Raw genomic sequence first — 19,480 nt, 5'->3', positions numbered from 1 at the left:
AGCAAAGGAAGAGATTTCCACAAGTGCTTATTGAATTCTCAGACTTGGATCACTTGGTTGTTTCATATATATGATATCCACAGTTTTTTTTTTAATATAATGTATTACTGTATGAATAAATTAATTGTAAATCTTTTATTTTAGGCTGCAAAGACCCTATTATTTTATATTATTTTCTATAAATGATTTGAAATATTTCACTGCATGTAATTCAGTAAAATAATTTTATTAACCACACAAAACGCATTGTAAAATAAAAAAAAAGAGTAATTTATTGGTAACTTGAGAGCAAATAAAGTACAATTTCAACATTTCAGATGTATCAAAGTTTAACTGCCAAAAACTCATATCATTAATAAAATGAATGTTGTATATTCAGATGTATGCATCTTCTCATGTTAGCCCCAAAGTGACCTTTTTGTATGACAATAGATTGAACTAGAACAGTTGAGATGGCATCACATGGTAACTGCGGTTACTCAACGCAATCTGTAATTTGTGCTCTCTTTTCTTTTATTCTTGCAGCTTACGTCATGCGCTGTAGTACACTTGATGGTTGGACACCGGTTGAAAAAAGTAAGGTCAAAAAAAGCCTTCATAAACAAATGCCGCATCAGGGCCACAACACTGTAAATATCGGATGGGGCACATGACAATGTCCACAAAAAGTCCTTTTTTTTTTCAAATGATGTTGGCGTCAGAGACTCAGTTTATTGTTGTGAATTCACTCTAAACACTCCAATTAATAAAATGTTGGAAGAGCAAAAAAATATATGTTGAACTATTTTTCTTACTTGTGCTTAGTTAAGAAGACTAATTATATTAAGTCTGCAGAAATATATTTGAAAAACATTAAATGAATTGATATTTTCAAATCCAGTCAACATTTAGAATTGCAAATGTTGACTGGACTAAAAAACGCGAATCCAGTCAACATTTTATAAAAGTAGGCTATGTAATGAGGACTCAGGTGGATTGGGATCCATGTGCAGTTTATTGGAAACACACAAACTCACAGTAGTAACAGGCAAAGGTCGGTAGCCAAGAATTAACAGTAGTATCACAGGCAAGGCGTAAATCTTAATCATACCAGGCAAGGGTCAGGGCAGGCAGCAAACAGTCGAATAACCAGAGTCCAGGCAAACACAGGTCAAAATGGCAGGCAGCAAGAATCAGAGTCGATAAACAGGCAGGTTCGTAAACAGGCAGATCAGAAACAACAATGGGTAAACGCTCAGAAATGTCGCCGGGGCAGAACAAGACTTCGCAGTGTGTGTTTGTGTGTGCTCAGAGAATATATAGGCCAGCTGATGGGGAACAGGTGGATGGTAATCAGTCCCGGCATGTGGGATTATGGGAAATGAAGTCCATGAGTGAGTTAGTAGGCCTACTCTGGTGAGCGCGACCTCTGATGGCCGACGGTGGGATCTTCACCAGCGGTTGTGACAGGCTATATGGCCAACACAATATTTTACTATGGTAAATAGATTTTTGTTTGTGCTGTTGAAATGGGCTGTTAGAAACATTTGATAAAATAGCCTATATCAGAACAATATTTGTGAAATTAGATGTATTTTCGATGTTTTGTTTATGATGGCATCTGCATTATAATGAGAAGATGGATCCTACAACACTTACATATTACATATTTAATATACATATATAATTCATGAACATATGTAGTTAATTGTGGCATTTAATCTGCCTAATTTTAATGAATACGTACAAGAGCTTGTTTGACTACGCGAAAGGATCTGTATTGCTCGTTTGATTTCGCGGAAGCATCTCTGGAGTACTTGTTTGATTTCGCGGAAGAATACAGATCAAAGGACTTCGCAAGGTTCAACGAGAGGCAGCAGCAGCAATTTTGAGGGTGCAGTTCACGCGTCAGGTAAGTGTTAATGATTAAACTGCAGACAAATATGTCGAACATATTAGGCCGGAGACACACTGCAAGCGTGGCGTTTCTGCTGCGTGGCGTTTTCTCTGTCTTTGCACACCAGAAGCGTGTCTGACGCGGCGCTGCTGCTGCTGCTGGGAAGCCCTATACTTCATGTTAAATATAAATATATTGCCTATTGATACAGCAAAGACAACGTCGGCAGTAGCCTATTGACCATATATATGGTATTGACGGCAAAATAGGCTACAGAATATTTCGTTCTGTATTGACAGGTTTAATATTTCAAAATCGATAATTATGTTGTTTTTTATTATTACAAGTAGGCTTATATCTGCATTTATGTTAACCCAACATGAAAATGTAATTTATTCATATGTATTTGGCGGCAGTGGCTCAGTGGTTCATGTAGGTTGTCTACAAACCAGAAGGTTGGTGGTTCAATCCCCGGTTCCACTTGACCAAGTGTCGAAGTGTCCATGAGCAACACACCTAACCCCAGCTGCTCCCGACGAGCTGGATGGCGCCTTACATGGCTGACATCGCCGTCGGTGTATGAATGGGTGAATGTGAGGCAAAAATGTAAAGCGCTTTGGATAAAAGCGCTATATAAATGCAGTCCATTTACCATGTATTCGTGTCAAAATGGCATAAACATCTTTTCCTAAAGACCATAAAAGTTAATGTGGTCTTTAACCATGTTTAAGTAATATTACATAATTTTGTTTTAAACTATAATACTATATAATGTATTTTAGATTTAATCTCAGCGTGTTGTGTGCTATTTTTGTGTCACACAAACTTACTCTCATTAGCTATAGGCCAAGGTACTGTGGTGATTTTTATACGTGCAAATTTACTGAAACTTGACAAACGTTTAACTTAATGTAGGCCAAATAATGTACGCTATTTAGGGTTACGTGGTTGTGTTGAACGTGATTTTTTTCGCGTTCCAACTTTTGAAATTGTCCTGTAAATTAAGGGAACAACATAACCATGAATACTATGATAAAATGGCGCTCATTTCATCGTCCTCACAATTGGGATGAATTCTAAACTTTAGTCACACATGCAAGTGAATTCTTAATATTGATAAAATGTATAAAGAATATAATTTTTTTATATTCTTTCTTTCTTCAACAGGGTTTGACCAAGATAACCATTGATGCTTTGTCGTTGCAAAGGTTCTCATCCAAGCCAGTCAGTTCTTCTTAAAGGGATAGTTAACCCAAAAATGAAAATTCTGTCATTTACCCTCATGTTGTTCCAAAACTGTATGAGTTTCTTTGTTCTGCTGAACACAAAATAAGATATTTGGAAGAATGTTTGTAACCAAGCAGATAGAGCAACCAATCACTACCATAGTAGGGGGAAAATACTATAGTAGTAAATGGTTGCTCCATCTGCTTGGTTACAAACATTCTTACATTCTTTCAAATATCTCATTTTGTGTTCAGCAGAAAAAAGAAAATTATACAGGATTTGAACAACATAAGGGCGAGTAAATGACAGAATTTTCATTGTTGGTGAACTATCCCTTTACCAGCTGAAACACTGGCAAGTAGCAAGAATGCTCAACTGTATCTACTTTGACTGTGTGTGTATTTTCAAAACTAAAGGTGCATTAAAGACATTATAGAAAAGTGACAAGGGCTTTGGTCATTTTTTATTATTTAAAGAAATTTGAAATTAAATCTTATGAAAATGTTTTGTTTGTATGCCAAATGTTAAAAATGCAGATGATACAATGTGCTTTAAATTGTTTTTATCCTTGCTATAACATGTTGTAACTAGTTCCACCACTGCAATTTCTAGTAACAATTCAAACCATTTAAAAATGAAACCCCTAATTAAAACGTTTTAGTTGAATTAATTCTAAAAACAGGTTGAGTAAACGTACATTTTAAAGTTGAAGTCAAGTTTGAGCCAACTAAAAATTATTAATTCAATTAACTTTAAAAATAATTGAGCAAACGTACATTTTAATGTTGAAGTCAAGTTGAGCCAATTAAAAAATATTAATTCAGGTAACAATTTCTAGAACGAAATTGAGTGAACGTAAAAAATCTGTGGAACTAGTTACTAAATTATAATTAGTTGAAAGCACTAGAAATTTTTTACAGTGTTGTTGTAAACCTGGCCAGCCACTGCTCATAACATTGTAACTGTTTTAAAAATATAATTTTACAAAAAAAAGCACTTTAGTTCATATTTTGTAATGACCATGTTTAAACCGTTTTTGCTTTCTTTAAAATGTCTTTAAATTTGTTAATGCTATTTTGATTTAAATAAAAAAGATTCAGATTCAAATTTCTTTATTACATCAGCTAATCTGCCATTTGCTATAGATTTTTAAAGCCTGATGGTTGTGGATAGATCTTCTGTCTGTCCTGCAGTGAAGAGAGAGTAGCATTCCCGGCCGTTGTTTCTTTGGTCCATCAAGATGTTCTGCAGTGGATGAGCTATGTTGTTTAGAATGGTGAATCTAGTCTGGTAGGAAGAAAAGGTCGTATGATTGAATTAGTAATTCATGTGTGTGGGTGTGTGTTTGTGTGCATGAGAGGGAGAGTGAGCGAGAGACTCGGATATTGCTCCATAGTAGCTCCAGTATTGCTCATTTTCTTTTTCAAAGGAGAAATAAAGGAGTCATTAAAAACACAGAATTGAGATTAGCAAGGCATCTCCTTTTAGTCTCAGGTATGACTCCCTCTGATTATTCTGTCTCACCTATTGCTCCTAGTGAATTTTAGGATAAATAGATGAGAAACATTTTAGACAAAATAGAGATTAAAATAAGGCTCAGATGAGAATCTCAAATTTGTTACCTGAGCTATAGAAAAGCAAGCTTTGAGCAGTAAAATTTTCCTCTGGGCAGGTCTCGTGAGGTCTCGTGTTACTCCTAAACTCTCATGCCCCCCAACAATAGATTGGACCCTCTCTGAACTCTGTCTAGACTCGGTCTAGCCCGAAATCAGCCCTCTCTGAACTTGGTCTGGACTCTGACTACACCCTCTCTGAACTCGGTCTTGACTTGGACACAAACCTCTCTGAACTCGGTCTCGACCCTCTCTGAACTTGGTCTCAACTTTGACTCAGCCCTCTCTGAACTCAGTCTCGACCCTCTATGAACTCGGTCTTGTCTCGGACTCAGCCTTCTCTGAACTCCGTCTCGACTCGGACTCAACCCTCTCTGAACTCGGTCTCGACTCGGACTCAGCCCTCTCTGAACTTGGTCTCGACTCGGACTCAACCCTCTCTGAACTCAGTCTCGACCCTCTAGGAACTCGGTCTCGACTCGGACTCAGCCCTCTCTGAACTTGGTCTCGACTCGGACTCAACCCTCTCTGAACTCAGTCTCGACCCTCTATGAACTCGGTCTTGTCTCGGACTCAGCCTTCTCTGAACTCCGTCTCGACTCGGACTCAACCCTCTCTGAACTTGGTCTCGACTCGGACTCAACCCTCTCTGAACTCAGTCTCGACCCTCTAGGAACTCGGTCTCGACTCGGACTCAGCCTTCTCTGAACTCGGTCTCGACTCGGACTCAGCCCTCTCTGAATTTGGTCTCGACACAGACTCGACCCTCTCTGAACTCGGTCTCATCTCGGACTCAGCCCTCTCTGAACTCGGTCTCATCTCGGACTCAGCCCTCTCTGAACTCGGTCTCGACTCGGACTCGACTCTCTCTGAACTCGGCCTCGACTCGGTCTCGACCCTCTCAGTACTCGGTCTCGACCTGGACTCAGCCCTCTCTGAACTCGGTCTCGTCTCAGACTCAGCCCTCTCTGTACTCGGTCTCGTCTCGGACTCAGCCTCCTTTGAACTCGGTCTCGTCTCGGACTCAGCTCTCTCTGAACTTGGTCTCGACTCAGACTCGACTCTCTCTGAACTCTGTCTCGACTCGGACTAGCCCGAAATCAGCCCTCTCTGAACTTGGTCTCGACTTGAACACGAACCTCTCTGAACTCGGTCTTGTCTCGGACTCAGCCTTCTCTGAACTCGGTCTCGACTCGGACTCAACCCTCTCTGAACTTGGTCTCGACTCGGACTCAGCCCTCTCTGAACTTGGTCTCGACTCAGACTCAACCCTCTCTGAACTCGATCTCGACTCGGACTCAGCACTCTCTGAACTCAGTCTCGACCCTCTATGAACTCGGTCTTGTCTCGGACTCAGCCTTCTCTGAACTCGGTCTCGACTCCGACTCAGCCCTCTCTGAACTTGGTCTCGACACAGACTCAGCCCTCTCAGAACTCTGTCTCAACTCGGACTTGACCCACTCTGAACTCGGCCTCGACTCGGACTCGACTCTCTCTGAACTCAGTCTCGTTTCAGACTCAGCCCTCTCTAAACTCGGTCTGGACTCAGACTCAGCCCTCTCTGTACTCGGTCTCGATTCGGACTCATTCCTCTCTAAACTCGGTCTCGACTAGGACTCAGCATTCTCTGAACTCGGTCTCGTCTCGGACTCAGCCCTCTCTGAACTTGGTCTCGACTTGGACCTGACCCTCTCTGAACTTGGTCTCGACTCTGACTCGACCGTCTCTGAACTCGGTCTTGACTCGGACTCGACCAGGTTACATATACCAAAGTAAACAGCAGGACTCACCTTTTCAGATGATGCTAGTGGCTTATCTGTATAAGAAATTATGGTGGTGTGTAATCTGGTTTTTAAACTAGCAGCAGTCGTTGTTGCATAATATACTATTTCATATAGGGTGATTTCAGGGTGACTGGGACACTTTTTGCCATTAGGATGAAAAAGTGCCCCAATCACTCTGAATTCACCCTAAAGTACATGCATTTTCTTCAAATTACTATGTCATGGATTGTCCCATCATCATGGTTCTGATATCACCAGATTACAGACAGTCTTGTACATCCATATCTGAAAAGTTATCCTCCCAAACATCAATATCTTTTTATATATACAAATATAACAATTTATTTGATTGTTATAAAGGCTAATATAAAACATACAACAAAAACATCGTCAAATTATGGCAGATTTGGATATCCCTGACTGTCTTGAAAAAAATCTAAATATAGCATGGATGGCTACCTACAATAGACTTCATACAAACCTGCTGTGCAGAAACAGTAGGACGATAATGGCAAAAACATTTTTTGTCCCAAAAAAACTAGTAAAGCTACTCATTTGAAATGATTATCATGTTCAAAGTACTTGTATGGACTCTACAAACAAACTGGTACCAAAGAGATTTTGCCCCCTAAGGTGGTACCAAATGCTGGCTTGGCCCATGAACTAAATATGAATGAACAGGGAATAAAGAGGATTGTTTCCCTCTGCTGGACAGGGTATGGTTTAACAGGCAAAAAAAGTTATAGAACAGGAAAAGTGTGTTTCCTGTTGAAACAGGACGGTTAGAGGGTTGCCAGCTACAGCAAAGGAAAATAAGAGACAACATTGGTTTGTTTGCACCTGCATTTAATGTTGAAATAATGGTGAAAATCAAATCAATGGTTGGAAGCACATAAAATCTGGGGAAGTACTCATAGAAACTGAATGGGAAAAACACTCAAAATGACAGCTGGAGAAAATGTAAAACACTGCTAATCATCTTCAAATTGATAACATTGTTGCCAGATTATTCATATTTCACATAGTTTATTGAAACACATGGAAGGAGCATTTTATGCAATTTATGTAGATTTTTGAATTTTTAAAAGTGCATTTTATTGGGCTTGGTCAGTGCTTCAAAAAAAAAATTAAAAAAAAAATTCTTAATTCGTACATCTACGTAGTGTAAAATGAAATGTACTCATTCTGACCTTCAAGAGCTGTTTTTAAAAAATCACATTGAAAGAAGCAAAAGTTAAATAACCATACAATATATACATATTACACAATGTTGGAGTGCAGAATGAAAAAGTACAAGATAAAAAAACAAACTAAAAATGTATTAAATAGCTGTAACCCTTTTAACTGTGACTACAAGAATTCCTTACACACTGAATATATATCTAAACAATTAAATAAATATCAAATGTGCCAACTTTAATCAGAGACTGTAGAGAATCCCTTACAAAAAAAGAAGTGCATTCAAGTGTGCTGTTAGGATCCTTTAAAACTAAAAATAAGAAATTATTATTTCTGTCTGTTGTACACATCTTGTAATAATTACTTTAATGAGCTCATTGTGTTTACTATTTCGATTGAGTAGCCTAGTAAATACTTTGTTTCATATATACATGTTTTTTGCTTCCAATACAATATATTTGTTTGAAAATTTTTATTTATAAAGAAAATAGATATGTTCCTAATTTTGAGTATGTGAATTTTTGTGTAGTCCACTGGTAGCGTACATAGGAATTTAATTAAGATCTACTTTATTCTTTGCCTGCCACTGATGTAATTTCCATCAATCTAGGTTTTCACTGTAACATAGTAAGGGATTATTAATCTATTACTCATCTTCTTTAAGAGTACAGATTCTCCAGTTCAAAACACAACCAAAGAAGAAGCAGAAAAAACTATTTTCTTACAAGCATTGCTTGCACGCATGTATGTTTGTGCAATCATCATGCATTTAACAGCACATAAATCAACACTGAACTGAATGAAATATTGTTCAGGGAAGAGCCAGAAGAAGAAGTAGCCAGGTGGAGACCCAGACGACAGCCATGAGAAAGGCCCGTGGCAGAGTTTTTGGAGAGAGGAGCCATAGTAAAAGATTAGCTTGTCAACACCAGGGGAACAATGGACGAAGATGTAGACAACGGATGTCCTTGAATCAGGCAGAGCAATGTCTGACTAAGGTGAAGGAACTGAGGAAGCCCGGAGGAGCCAAGGAAGAGCTGAGAGGTTTAGAGGGTGTGTGATGGGCTCAACTGCTGGAGGTGGAGCCAGGGAATCCTAATGACTTGATAGAGCTTGGAGACTTTTGAGACATTTTGTGAGGCTTGGGCTGTAGGGCCCATAGCTTGCTCAATTAATTAATTTAACTCAGAAGAACGTACCGCAGAAAAACAAACAAAGCTACTGCACACAGACCAAACAATGAACTGAAAGAACTGAGGTCTTAAATACACAGGGAGAGTAATCAACATAAAGCAGAACAGATGCAGGTACCAGGGAAACTAACTAAATATAACTTGGAACAGTGAAAACAAAAACAAAAGAACATAACAGAATATACATGTTACAATAGTATAGTTACATTCAAATTAGTTTACTTACTACATAAAGTATAGTTAAACTGTACTTTTTTATATAAGGGATTGTATGTGGCCAGAAGTTTTTCCCATGTCCGATCCTTAGGCCAACAGTTTTCTTGATTTCTTCACAGTAATCCTGATGGTCCCATTAATGTTTGCTTGAAAGTGCTTAGCAAACTGAAATAAAAATGTAAAACTTTATATATACGTTATAAAAATGCGTAATAAACAGACATTTTAGACTGTAGATAATTCTACGGTTGGCCAGCTCTTTCTCAAATTTCTTTAAGATTGTTGATGTTTTTTTTCATGGGTAGATCAAATTTTCATTGCAAATGCTAGCTTGATATATTTTATTTTGTCAGTAATTTTTTTATTATTTACAGTTTGACAGGTTAATGCTCACAATTGGACGAAATACTTTAGACATAAATTAGCTTACCTTTTCAATATATGTAATGATCGCATCATTTCTCAGATCAATACGGGATCTCATTTTGAATGCTGCATAAGCAAATGTCATATCTATGAAAGTCAAATTAGATTAATTTCAATGTAGGTGAATACTTTGCATGAACTTACATAAAAAAAATCTAGGAGGTAAATAATAAAGAATGCATGAATAGATAAATTTGGCCTACTTCGGGGAAGAGCATCTGGAGCTGATGTTGCTGATTGAGTTGTTGTCAGTTGAGCTGTGGATTTTAATGTAGTTGATATTGATGAAGATGTTGTTTGAGCTTTAGATGTGGATGATACAGTTGTTGGTGCAGAGGTTGACGTAGGTTCAAATGCAGTTGTTCGTGTAGGTGATGCTCCTGCTTGAGTTGTGGTTTCAGTTGTTGCTGGAGTTGTTGTGGGTTCAGATGCAGATGTTGGTGTAGTTGATGCTCCTGTTTGAGTTGTGGATGTGGTTTCAGTTGTTGCTGCATCTGTTGTCGTTGGATCAGATGCAGATGTTTCCGTAATTGATGCTCCTGTTTGAGTTGTGGATGTGGTTTCAGTTGTGGATATGGTTACATTTGTTGCGGCAGCTGTTATCGTTGGTTCAGATGCAGATGTTGTCGTAGTTGTAGATGTGGTTTCAGTTGTTGCTGCAGCTGTTGTCGTTGGTTCAGATGCAGATGTTGTCGTATTTGTGGATGTGGTTTCAGTTGTTGCTGCAGCTGTTGGCGTTGGTTTAGATGCAGATGTTGGTGTAGTTGATGCTCCTCTTTGAAATGTAGATGTGGTTTCAGTTGTTCCTGCTTCAGCTGTTGTCATTGGTTCAGATGTAGATTTTGGTGTAGTTGATGCTCCTGTTTGAGTTGTGGATGTGGTTTCAGTTGTTGCTGCAGCTGTTGTCGTTGGTTCAGATGCAGATGTTGGTGTAGTTGATGCTCCAGTTTGAGTTGTGGATGAGGTTTCAGTTGTTGCTGAAGCTGTTGTCGTTGGTTTAGATGCAGATGTTGTTATAATTGTGGTTGTGGTTTCAGTTGCTGTTGCAGCTGTTGTCATTGGTTTAGATGCAGATGTTGTCGTAGTTGATGCTTCTGTTTGAGTTGTGGATGTGCTTTCAGTTGTTGCTGCAGCTGTTGTCGTTGGTTCAGATGCAGATGTTGGTGTAGTTGATGCTCCTGTTTGAGTTGTGGATGCGGTTTCAGTTGTTGCTGCAGCTGTTGTCATTGGTTCAGATGCAGATGTTGGTGTAGTTGATGCTCCTGTTTGAGTTGTGGATGTGGTTTCAGTTGTTGCGGCAGCTGTTGTCATTGGTTCAGATGCAGATGTTAGTGTTGGTGTAGTTGATGCTCCAGTTTGAGTTGTGGATCTGGTTTCAGTTGTTGCTGCAGCTGTTGTCGTTGGTTCAGATGCAGATGTTGTTATAATTGTGGATGTGGTTTCAGTTGTTGCTGCAGCTGTTGTCGTTGGTTCAGATGCAGATGTTATCATAGTTGTGGATGTGGTTTCAGTTGTTGCTGCAGCTGTTGTCAATGGTTCAGATGCAGATGTTATCATAGTTGTAGATGTGGTTTCAGTTGTTGCTGCTTCAGCTGTTGTCGTTGGTTCAGAGGCAGATGTTGGTGTAGTTGATGCTCCTGTTTGAGTTGTGGATGTGGTTTCAGTTGTTGCTGCAGCTGTTGTCGTTGGTTCAGATGCAGATGTTGTCGTAGTTGATGCTCCTGTTTGAGTTGTGGATGTGCTTTCAGTTGTTGCTGCAGCTGTTGTCGTTGGATCAGATGCAGATGTTAGTGTAGTTGATGCTCCTGTTTGAGCCTTGGATGTGCTTTCAGTTGTTGCTGCAGCTGTTGTCGTTGGATCAGATGCAGATGTTGGTGTAGTTGATGCTCCTGTTTGAGTTGTGGATGTGGTTTCAGTTGTTGCTGCAGCTGTTGTCGTTGAATCAGATGCAGTTGTTGTCGTAGTTGATGCTTGTGTTTGAGTTGTGGATGTGGTTTCAGTTGTTGCTGCAGCTGTTGTCGTTGGTTCAGATGCAGGTGTTGGTGTAGTTGATGCTTCTGTTTGAGTTGTGGATGGGGTTTCAGTTGTTGCTGCAGCTGTTGTCGTTGGATCAGATGCAGATGTTGGTGTAGTTGATGCTTCTGTTTGAGTTGTGGATGAGGTTTCAGTTGTTGCTGCAGCTGTTGTCGTTGGATCAGATGCAGATGTTTCTGTAGTTGATGCTCCAGTTTGAGTTGTGGATGTGGTTTCAGTTGTTGCTGCAGCTGTTGTCGTTGGTTCAGATGCAGATGTTGGTGTAGTTGATGCTTCTGTTTGAGTTGTGGATGGGGTTTCAGTTGTTGCTGCAGCTGTTGTCGTTGGATCAGATGCAGATGTTGGTGTAGTTGATGCTTCTGTTTGAGTTGTGGATGAGGTTTCAGTTGTTGCTGCAGCTGTTGTCGTTGGATCAGATGCAGATGTTTCTGTAGTTGATGCTCCAGTTTGAGTTGTGGATGTGGTTTCAGTTGTTGCTGCAGCTGTTGTCGTTGGTTCAGATGCAGATGTTGTTGTAGTTGATGCTTGTGTTTGAGTTGTGGATGTGGTTTCAGTTGTTGCTGCAGCTGTTGTCGTTGGATCAGATGCAGATGTTGGTGTAGTTGATGCTTCTGTTTGAGTTGTGGATGAGGTTTCAGTTGTTGCTGCAGCTGTTGTCATTGGTTCTGATGCAGATGTTGTCGTAGTTGATGCTCCAGTTTGAGTTGTGGATGTGGTTTCAGTTGTTGCTGCAGCTGTTGTCGTTGGTTCAGATGCAGATGTTGGTGTAGTTGATGCTTCTTTTTGAGTTGTGGATGAGGTTTCAGTTGTTGCTGCAGCTGTTGTCGTTGGTTCAGATGCAGATGTTGTCGTAGTTGATGCTCCTGTTTGAGTTGTGGATGTGGTTTCAGTTGTTGCTGCAGCTGTTGTCGTTGGTTCAGATGCAGATGTTGTCGTAGTTGATGCTTCTTTTTGAGTTGTGGATGAGGTTTCAGTTGTTGCTGCAGCTGTTGTCGTTGGTTCAGATGCAGATGTTGTCGTAGTTGATGCTCCTGTTTGAGTTGTGGATGTGGTTTCAGTTGTTGCTGCAGCTGTTGTCGTTGGTTCAGATGCAGATGTTGTCGTAGTTGATGCTCCTGTTTGAGTTGTGGATAGGGTTTCAGTTGTTGCTGCAGCTGTTGTCGTTGGTTCAGATGCAGATGTTGGTGTAGTTGATGCTTCGTTTTGAGTTGTGGATGAGGTTTCAGTTGTTGCTGCAGCTGTTGTCGTTGGTTCAGATGCAGATGTTGTCGTAGTTGATGCTCCTGTTTGAGTTGTGGATGTGGTTTCAGTTGTTGCTGCAGCTGTTGTCGTTGGTTCAGATGCAGATGTTGTCGTAGTTGATGCTCCTGTTTGAGTTGTGGATGGGGTTTCAGTTGTTGCTGCAGCTGTTGTCGTTGGTTCAGATGCAGATGTTGGTGTAGTTGATGCTCCTGTTTGAGTTGTGGATGGGGTTTCAGTTGTTGCTGCAGCTGTTGTCGTTGAATCAGATGCAGATGTTGTCGTAGTTGATGCTTGTGTTTGAGTTGTGGATGTGGTTTCAGTTGTTGCTGCAGCTGTTGTCGTTGGTTCAGATGCAGATGTTGTCGTAGTTGATGCTCCAGTTTGAGTTGTGGATGTGGTTTCAGTTGTTGCTGCAGCTGTTGTCGTTGGTTCAGATGCAGATGTTGTCGTAGTTGATGCTTGTGTTTGAGTTGTGGATGTGGTTTCAGTTGTTGCTGCAGCTGTTGTCGTTGGATCAGATGCAGATGTTGGTGTAGTTGATGCTTCTGTTTGAGTTGTGGATGAGGTTTCAGTTGTTGCTGAAGCTGTTGTCGTTGGTTCTGATGCAGATGTTGTCGTAGTTGATGCTCCAGTTTGAGTTGTGGATGTGGTTTCAGTTGTTGCTGCAGCTGTTGTCGTTGGTTCAGATGCAGATGTTGGTGTAGTTGATGCTTCTTTTTGAGTTGTGGATGAGGTTTCAGTTGTTGCTGCAGCTGTTGTCGTTGGTTCAGATGCAGATGTTGTCGTAGTTGATGCTCCTGTTTGAGTTGTGGATGTGGTTTCAGTTGTTGCTGCAGCTGTTGTCGTTGGTTCAGATGCAGATGTTGTCGTAGTTGATGCTTCTTTTTGAGTTGTGGATGAGGTTTCAGTTGTTGCTGCAGCTGTTGTCGTTGGTTCAGATGCAGATGTTGTCGTAGTTGATGCTCCTGTTTGAGTTGTGGATGTGGTTTTAGTTGTTGCTGCAGCTGTTGTCGTTGGTTCAGATGCAGATGTTGTCGTAGTTGATGCTCCTGTTTGAGTTGTGGATGGGGTTTCAGTTGTTGCTGCAGCTGTTGTCGTTGGTTCAGATGCAGATGTTGGTGTAGTTGATGCTTCGTTTTGAGTTGTGGATGAGGTTTCAGTTGTTGCTGCAGCTGTTGTCGTTGGTTCAGATGCAGATGTTGTCGTAGTTGATGCTCCTGTTTGAGTTGTGGATGTGGTTTCAGTTGTTGCTGCAGCTGTTGTCGTTGGTTCAGATGCAAATGTTGTCGTAGTTGATGCTCCTGTTTGAGTTGTGGATGGGGTTTCAGTTGTTGCTGCAGCTGTTGTCGTTGGTTCAGATGCAGATGTTGGTGTAGTTGATGCTCCTGTTTGAGTTGTGGATGGGGTTTCAGTTGTTGCTGCAGCTGTTGTCGTTGAATCAGATGCAGATGTTGTCGTAGTTGATGCTTGTGTTTGAGTTGTGGATGTGGTTTCAGTTGTTGCTGCAGCTGTTGTCGTTGGTTCAGATGCAGATGTTGTCGTAGTTGATGCTCCAGTTTGAGTTGTGGATGTGGTTTCAGTTGTTGCTGCAGCTGTTGTCGTTGGTTCAGATGCAGATGTTAGTGTAGTTGATGCTCCTGTTTGAGTTGTGGATGTGGTTTCAGTTGTTGCTGCAGTTGTTGTCGTTGGTTCAGATACAGATGTTGTCATAGTTGTGGATGTGGTTTCAGTTGTTGCTGCAGCTGTTGTCGTTGGATCAGATGCAGATGTTGGTGTAGTTGATGCTTCTGTTTGAGTTGTGGATGTGCTTTCAGTTGTTGCCGCAGCTGTTGTTGTTGGATCAGATGCAGATGCTGGTGTAGTTGATGCTTCTGTTTGAGTTGTGGATGAGGTTTCAGTTGTTGCTACAGCTGTTGTCGTTGGTTCAGATGCAGATGTTGTCGTAGTTGATGCTCCAGTTTGAGTTGTGGATGTGGTTTCAGTTGTTGCTGCAGCTGTTGTCGTTGGTTCAGATGCAGATGTTAGTGTAGTTGATGCTCCTGTTTGAGTTGTGGATGTGGTTTCAGTTGTTGCTGCAGTTGTCGTCGTTGGTTCAGATACAGATGTTGTCATAGTTGTTGATGTGGTTTCAGTTGTTGCTGCAGCTGTTGTCGTTGGATCAGATGCAGATGTTGGTGTAGTTGATGCTTCTGTTTGAGTTGTGGATGTGCTTTCAGTTGTTGCCGCAGCTGTTGTTGTTGGATCAGATGCAGATGTTGGTGTAGTTGATGCTCCTGTTTGAGTTGTGGATGTGCTTTCAGTTGTTGCTGCAGCTGTTGTCGTTGGATCAGATGCAGATGTTGGTGTAGTTGATACTTCTGTTTGAGTTGTGGACGAGGTTTCAGTTGTTGCTGCAGCTGTTGTCGTTGGTTCAGATGCAGATGTTGTCGTAGTTGATACTCCAGTTTGAGTTGTGGATGAGGTTTCAGTTGTTGCTGCAGCTGTTGTCGTTGGTTTAGATGCAGATGTTGTCGTAGTTGATGCTCCAGTTTGAGTTGTGGATGTGCTTTCAGTTGTTGCTGCTGCTGTTGTCGTTGGTTCAGATGCAGATGTTAGTGTAGTTGATGCTCCTGTTTGAGTTGTGGATGTGGTTTCAGTTGTTGCTGTTGTTGTTGTCGTTGGTTCAGATACAGATGTTGTCATAGTTGTGGATGAGGTTTCAGTTGTTGCCGCAGCTGTTGTTGTTGGATCAGATGCAGATGTTGGTGTAGTTGATGCTCCTGTTTGAGTTGTGGATGTGCTTTCAGTTGTTGCTGCAGCTGTTGTCGTTGGATCAGATGCAGATGTTGGTGTAGTTGATGCTTCTGTTTGAGTTGTGGACGAGGTTTCAGTTGTTGCTGCAGCTGTTGTCGTTGGTTCAGATGCAGATGTTGTCGTAGTTGATACTCCAGTTTGAGTTGTGGATGAGGTTTCAGTTGTTGCTGCAGCTGTTGTCGTTGGTTCAGATGCAGATGTTGTCGTAGTTGATGCTCCAGTTTGAGTTGTGGATGTGCTTTCAGTTGTTGCTGCAGCTGTTGTCGTTGGTTCAGATGCAGATGTTAGTGTAGTTGATGCTCCTGTTTGAGTTGTGGATGTGGTTTCAGTTGTTGCTGCAGTTGTTTTCGTTGGTTCAGATACAGATGTTGTCATAGTTGTGGATGAGGTTTCAGTTGTTGCTGCAGCTGTTGTCGTTGGATCAGATGCAGATGTTTGTGTAGTTGATGCTTCTGTTTGAGTTGTGGATGTGCTTTCAGTTGTTGCTGCAGCTGTTGTCGTTGGTTCAGATGGAGATGTTGGTGTATTTGATGCTCCTGTTTGAGTTGTGGATGGGGTTTCAGTTGTTGCTGCAGCTGTTGTCGTTGGTTTAAATACAGATGTTGTCATAGTTGTGGATGTGGTTTCAGTTGTTGCTGCAGCTGTTGTTGTTGGATCAGATGCAGATGTTGGTGTAGTTGATGCTTCTTTTTGAGTTGTGGATGAGGTTTCAGTTGTTGCTGCAGCTGTTGTTGTTGGTTCAGATGCAGATGTTGTCGTAGTTGATGCTCCTGTTTGAGTTGTGGATGTGGTTTTAGTTGTTGCCGCAGCTGTTGTCATTGGTTCAGATGCAGATGTTGGTGTAGTTGATGCTCCTGTTTGAGTTGTGGATGTGGTTTCAGTTGTTGCGGCAGCTGTTGTCATTGGTTCAGATGCAGATGTTAGTGTTGGTGTAGTTGATGCTCCAGTTTGAGTTGTGGATCTGGTTTCAGTTGTTGCTGCAGCTGTTGTCGTTGGTTCAGATGCAGATGTTGTTATAATTGTGGATGTGGTTTCAGTTGTTGCTGCAGCTGTTGTCGTTGGTTCAGATGCAGATGTTATCATAGTTGTGGATGTGGTTTCAGTTGTTGCTGCAGCTGTTGTCAATGGTTCAGATGCAGATGTTATCATAGTTGTAGATGTGGTTTCAGTTGTTGCTGCTTCAGCTGTTGTCGTTGGTTCAGAGGCAGATGTTGGTGTAGTTGATGCTCCTGTTTGAGTTGTGGATGTGGTTTCAGTTGTTGCTGCAGCTGTTGTCGTTGGTTCAGATGCAGATGTTGTCGTAGTTGATGCTCCTGTTTGAGTTGTGGATGTGCTTTCAGTTGTTGCTGCAGCTGTTGTCGTTGGATCAGATGCAGATGTTAGTGTAGTTGATGCTCCTGTTTGAGCCTTGGATGTGCTTTCAGTTGTTGCTGCAGCTGTTGTCGTTGGATCAGATGCAGATGTTGGTGTAGTTGATGCTCCTGTTTGAGTTGTGGATGTGGTTTCAGTTGTTGCTGCAGCTGTTGTCGTTGAATCAGATGCAGTTGTTGTCGTAGTTGATGCTTGTGTTTGAGTTGTGGATGTGGTTTCAGTTGTTGCTGCAGCTGTTGTCGTTGGTTCAGATGCAGGTGTTGGTGTAGTTGATGCTTCTGTTTGAGTTGTGGATGGGGTTTCAGTTGTTGCTGCAGCTGTTGTCGTTGGATCAGATGCAGATGTTGGTGTAGTTGATGCTTCTGTTTGAGTTGTGGATGAGGTTTCAGTTGTTGCTGCAGCTGTTGTCGTTGGATCAGATGCAGATGTTTCTGTAGTTGATGCTCCAGTTTGAGTTGTGGATGTGGTTTCAGTTGTTGCTGCAGCTGTTGTCGTTGGTTCAGATGCAGATGTTGGTGTAGTTGATGCTTCTGTTTGAGTTGTGGATGGGGTTTCAGTTGTTGCTGCAGCTGTTGTCGTTGGATCAGATGCAGATGTTGGTGTAGTTGATGCTTCTGTTTGAGTTGTGGATGAGGTTTCAGTTGTTGCTGCAGCTGTTGTCGTTGGATCAGATGCAGATGTTTCTGTAGTTGATGCTCCAGTTTGAGTTGTGGATGTGGTTTCAGTTGTTGCTGCAGCTGTTGTCGTTGGTTCAGATGCAGATGTTGTTGTAGTTGATGCTTGTGTTTGAGTTGTGGATGTGGTTTCAGTTGTTGCTGCAGCTGTTGTCGTTGGATCAGATGCAGATGTTGGTGTAGTTGATGCTTCTGTTTGAGTTGTGGATGAGGTTTCAGTTGTTGCTGCAGCTGTTGTCATTGGTTCTGATGCAGATGTTGTCGTAGTTGATGCTCCAGTTTGAGTTGTGGATGTGGTTTCAGTTGTTGCTGCAGCTGTTGTCGTTGGTTCAGATGCAGATGTTGGTGTAGTTGATGCTTCTTTTTGAGTTGTGGATGAGGTTTCAGTTGTTGCTGCAGCTGTTGTCGTTGGTTCAGATGCAGATGTTGTCGTAGTTGATGCTCCTGTTTGAGTTGTGGATGTGGTTTCAGTTGTTGCTGCAGCTGTTGTCGTTGGTTCAGATGCAGATGTTGTCGTAGTTGATGCTTCTTTTTGAGTTGTGGATGAGGTTTCAGTTGTTGCTGCAGCTGTTGTCGTTGGTTCAGATGCAGATGTTGTCGTAGTTGATGCTCCTGTTTGAGTTGTGGATGTGGTTTCAGTTGTTGCTGCAGCTGTTGTCGTTGGTTCAGATGCAGATGTTGTCGTAGTTGATGCTCCTGTTTGAGTTGTGGATAGGGTTTCAGTTGTTGCTGCAGCTGTTGTCGTTGGTTCAGATGCAGATGTTGGTGTAGTTGATGCTTCGTTTTGAGTTGTGGATGAGGTTTCAGTTGTTGCTGCAGCTGTTGTCGTTGGTTCAGATGCAGATGTTGTCGTAGTTGATGCTCCTGTTTGAGTTGTGGATGTGGTTTCAGTTGTTGCTGCAGCTGTTGTCGTTGGTTCAGATGCAGATGTTGTCGTAGTTGATGCTCCTGTTTGAGTTGTGGATGGGGTTTCAGTTGTTGCTGCAGCTGTTGTCGTTGGTTCAGATGCAGATGTTGGTGTAGTTGATGCTCCTGTTTGAGTTGTGGATGGGGTTTCAGTTGTTGCTGCAGCTGTTGTCGTTGAATCAGATGCAGATGTTGTCGTAGTTGATGCTTGTGTTTGAGTTGTGGATGTGGTTTCAGTTGTTGCTGCAGCTGTTGTCGTTGGTTCAGATGCAGATGTTGTCGTAGTTGATGCTCCAGTTTGAGTTGTGGATGTGGTTTCAGTTGTTGCTGCAGCTGTTGTCGTTGGTTCAGATGCAGATGTTGTCGTAGTTGATGCTTGTGTTTGAGTTGTGGATGTGGTTTCAGTTGTTGCTGCAGCTGTTGTCGTTGGATCAGATGCAGATGTTGGTGTAGTTGATGCTTCTGTTTGAGTTGTGGATGAGGTTTCAGTTGTTGCTGAAGCTGTTGTCGTTGGTTCTGATGCAGATGTTGTCGTAGTTGATGCTCCAGTTTGAGTTGTGGATGTGGTTTCAGTTGTTGCTGCAGCTGTTGTCGTTGGTTCAGATGCAGATGTTGGTGTAGTTGATGCTTCTTTTTGAGTTGTGGATGAGGTTTCAGTTGTTGCTGCAGCTGTTGTCGTTGGTTCAGATGCAGATGTTGTCGTAGTTGATGCTCCTGTTTGAGTTGTGGATGTGGTTTCAGTTGTTGCTGCAGCTGTTGTCGTTGGTTCAGATGCAGATGTTGTCGTAGTTGATGCTTCTTTTTGAGTTGTGGATGAGGTTTCAGTTGTTGCTGCAGCTGTTGTCGTTGGTTCAGATGCAGATGTTGTCGTAGTTGATGCTCCTGTTTGAGTTGTGGATGTGGTTTTAGTTGTTGCTGCAGCTGTTGTCGTTGGTTCAGATGCAGA

Source organism: Pseudorasbora parva, chromosome 14 (genome assembly GCF_024679245.1).
Source record: "Pseudorasbora parva isolate DD20220531a chromosome 14, ASM2467924v1, whole genome shotgun sequence".
NCBI lineage: Eukaryota > Metazoa > Chordata > Actinopteri > Cypriniformes > Gobionidae > Pseudorasbora > Pseudorasbora parva.
Note: the sequence above shows the minus strand (reverse complement) of the source record.